The following is a 3,859-nucleotide window of genomic DNA, read 5'->3' on the forward strand; positions in this document are numbered from 1 at the left end:
CGGCGGTGGCGGCGGCAGCGCCACGTTTGAGACTCCGCAGAAACGTCCAAAGCGCTTTCTTTCCTTGCAGCCCGTCCAACGTGCAGGAACCTTCCCCCGCTCGCGCACGCGGAGGCCAAAGGACTTCCCCGAAGCAAGTGCTGTCGCTGTCTCTACTTTAAGATCCACTTCAGTTGTTCTTCTTCTCTGGTTTCATTTCCATTGAGCTTAACAACGGGACACCCTTGTGCGCAGCAGCAACATACTCCAAAGCGCTTTCTTTCCTTGCAGCCCGTCCAACGTGCAGGAACCTTCCCCCGCTCGCGCACGCGGAGGCCAAAGGACTTCCCCGAAGCAAGTGCTGTCGCTGTCTCTACTTTAAGATCCACTTCAGTTGTTCTTCTTCTCTGGTTTCATTTCCATTGAGCTTAACAACGGGACACCCTTGTGCGCAGCAGCAACATACGTTCTGTAAAGGGTGGAAGATGCATGTCAAAGCAGTAAAGGACTTACCCTTACTCCAGCAGAGAAACATGGTACTGTGAGCACACTTACATGGGATTTACCTCACACTAGACTCATTAGCTCCACAGTAAATGTCTTGCGTCTACATGTGCACCCTTACTAGGCCACAGGAAACCAATTAACTCCACAGAAGAATCTTTTTTTACTTCTCGGGACTGCACATGTAGGCACCGATGTGGCTGGCTAGGTCCCGAGGGTGCTTCAGTGCAGGAGCTGTGGCTAACCCTGCACTGGAGCGCTTTCATGCCCCAGCTGGCCCCCTACAGCACATTGAGCCATGCCGGCGCAGTCCTGGGGTGGCAGGCTGACCCCCAGGTCCCTCGCCAGTTGGGGCTGCTCTGAGCAGTCCTGGGCACACATTTAAATGGTACACCCCGGAGAATGAACTCCAGTGTCAGAGTTAACTGCTTTGTATTAGTTGCATGTGTAGATGCAGCCAGTCTGTAGCAGGCTGCCTTATGGAAGCTGGCTGGCTTTCTCAGATGAGAGTATCCCTACAGGCTTTTTTGGCTGCCTTCATGAAGTCAACACTTCTGGTTAACAGGATTTCTGCTTGATCTGGACCCAGCTGAGTGGCAAAGATCATTGGAAGTAGGAACATGGGGAAAGCAGAGAGGAAGTGGCAGGGGAGGAGAATAGCTTTACTGGATAACTTGCTGGTTGTGCCCTGCCGGCCTGCTCAGACACGCAGAGAGGGGAGCTGGGAGCATAAGGGGTTGGAAGTTCAAATGAAAGGCTGGGAAGAGAGGGCAGAATTGAATTGGGGTCACCCCTAGCCTCCTGAGGGTGCATACATCTTAAGGCTGATTGGCTCAGAAGGGCTGTATGGCACAGACAACACTGATGTCACAGTGCACCCTTTGAACTCCCCCTTCTGCACTATGTGCAGTGTGTGTGCTGGGGTGGGGGCGAGCAGCAAGCAGCCAGGAGCTACTACAGCTCCACGTGGCCCTGAGTGTTGCCAATGCTGCCATCGCCCTCCTGACTGCAGCTCCAACACTGAAGACCCCATCTCTTTCCAAGTCCTCTTTTATTCAAAGCAATGCCCTGTCCCCTTGGGACAGCTGTGTACATCGAACCACCAACAGCTGCACCGATGTAGAAACTACCCGGGCTGTGGAGAGGGCTTTGGCAGGGGAAGAGGTGCACGCCGCACATCCCAGGGAAGGGAAGGGTGCACTCACCTGCAATAGGCATGTGGTGGAAAATAAGTGCAACTTCAACCCAAGGCTCCTTCAGGTTGCAGGCAGAACTATTCTCTGAGCTGCTGCTGGCAGTATCATTAGTGCCCAAACGTCTGCTGCTTGGGCCTGTACTCGGTTGATCAGGGGAGTCCTGACAATCTCTAACATCTTGGATCAAGCCTGGCAGGCAGCAGACCACCTGACATGACTGATTTAGGGTTGATGCCTCCATACCCTTTGGGAGTTGCCAACCTCCACCAGCTCTGCTTATTTTTGAGAGCAGTAGCCTCAGCCCTCCCACCTTTACAGTGTTGTTTCATCTCTGCCCCCCGTGGAGTAGGTTCCTCCTGTGATGCCCGCTCCATAACTGCACCCTGATAAGGGTTCAGCCATGAGTTATTCTGCTGCTGCTGCAAGCAACCAGCTCCTGGCTTCTAGCCTCCTCATCTCTTCCAGGGTCTCGGAGATGTGCTTGTGTAGCATCTTTAAGTAGTCTACCTTGTTCTTAGATGTTTCTCAGCCCAGCCACCAGCTCCTGTAGCTCCTATACCCATTTTATAAAACAATCCATCAATAGGAACCTCTCACACCAGATGCACTCCTGTCTTTGTCAGAAACATGCAGGCTGTGGTTCCTGCGAAGCAAGAGCAGAGACTGGGTGGAAGCATCTGTGGTGAGAAGCCCCATTAGACAGAGCCTGCACAGGCAGAGGAGGAACTAGCGCTGGCGTTGGTTTTGGCAGAACGACACTGCCAGCAATTGTGCTGCTGCTTTTTCTGCTTCCTGCCTTAGAACAAAACAAAACTCTCCTCTTACCCAAGGGATTCAGCTGACTCGCACTAAAGAGAGGCCAACAGAAACACAGGGAGGGACACCCCCCCCGCCCCCCCAGTTCGTGGATCCTGGTGGCACCAGCTCCTTGTGTCCTCACTTTACTATAGCATTGTTCAAGAAAGGTGTGATGAGAGAAGCAGAACTGCCGCAGGGGAGGGGGGCATGTCTGAGCCACTGGGGAATGGAGACCTGAGGTATCAGTTCTGGTGTCTACAAAGTTCTGCCTAAGAAGAGGGTCAGATGTTGAATCAGCCCAGGAGTGCCCACAGGAGACCTGGCTTGTACCTGCTAGGGGAAAAAAAGGTTCATCACCCTTTTCTTACCGTGGCCTGTATGATTCAGATATTGTGCTCGTCATCGTGCTCATTGTCGGGTCACAGTCTTGTCCCTAAGTGAAGACAATGACTCTTCTTGTTTACTCGGGGTCAGGGAAGTGCGAGCGCTGCAAGGTGCGTTTGCTACGCAATATGTTTCTTAATTATGGTCCTATGACATTAGGAGTATCACTAAAGAGCAAAGTCCTGCGTTTAACATGGACACTCTACATCATGCATTTTCCCCACATACTAGAGCAGGCAACAAACAGAAAGCCATTCAAATGTGAACAAAAGGTCTTTTATGTCGATGAGGGAGGGGCAAATTCTGTGTGCAAACAGTAAGATATGCCATCTAGTCGTTTGTAAGGAATTACTTCCTGGGTAAATTCAACAATAGTCAGGAAGTGGATAAGGTAAAAAAATAAAGGTAAACTTACCAATAAATTAGAAACAGAAAATTCCAGTGCTGAGACTGGACCTTTCTGTCAGAGTTCCTCTGTTTTCTGATCTAACCAAGTTACAGTTATTCAATTGTAATTTGTTGACTTTCACCCATAAAAATCTCCCACTTTTTCCTGTCAACATGCACCAAAACATGTTTCAAATTGGACCGGGCAATTCTTATAACTCAGGGGAGGCCAACCTGCGGCACAGAAACCCAAGTAGTGTGGACAGCCTGTGAGAGTGTGACCTTAGTCTTACCTCGATCCTGGCTCAGCTTTTTGAGAGAATTATCCTGGCGCATGTCCACGAGGGGCAGCGGGGAAGATTGTGCTTAGGGGCAACCAGCACGGGTTCATTCGAGGCAGGTCCTGTCAGACCAACCTGGTGCCTTCTACGACCAGGTCACAACATCCTTAGATGCAGGTGTCGCGGTGGATGTAGTCTTTCTGGACTTCAGGAAGGCCTTTGACACTGTCTCCCACCCCATTGTCATTAAAAAAAACTCGGGGACTGTGGCGTCGACACCTACACAGTCAGATGGGCCGCCAATAGGCTGGGGGGCCGCACCCGCAGTGG

Source organism: Alligator sinensis, unplaced genomic scaffold (assembly GCF_000455745.1).
Source record: "Alligator sinensis unplaced genomic scaffold, ASM45574v1 scaffold407_1, whole genome shotgun sequence".
Classification (NCBI taxonomy): Eukaryota; Metazoa; Chordata; order Crocodylia; family Alligatoridae; genus Alligator; species Alligator sinensis.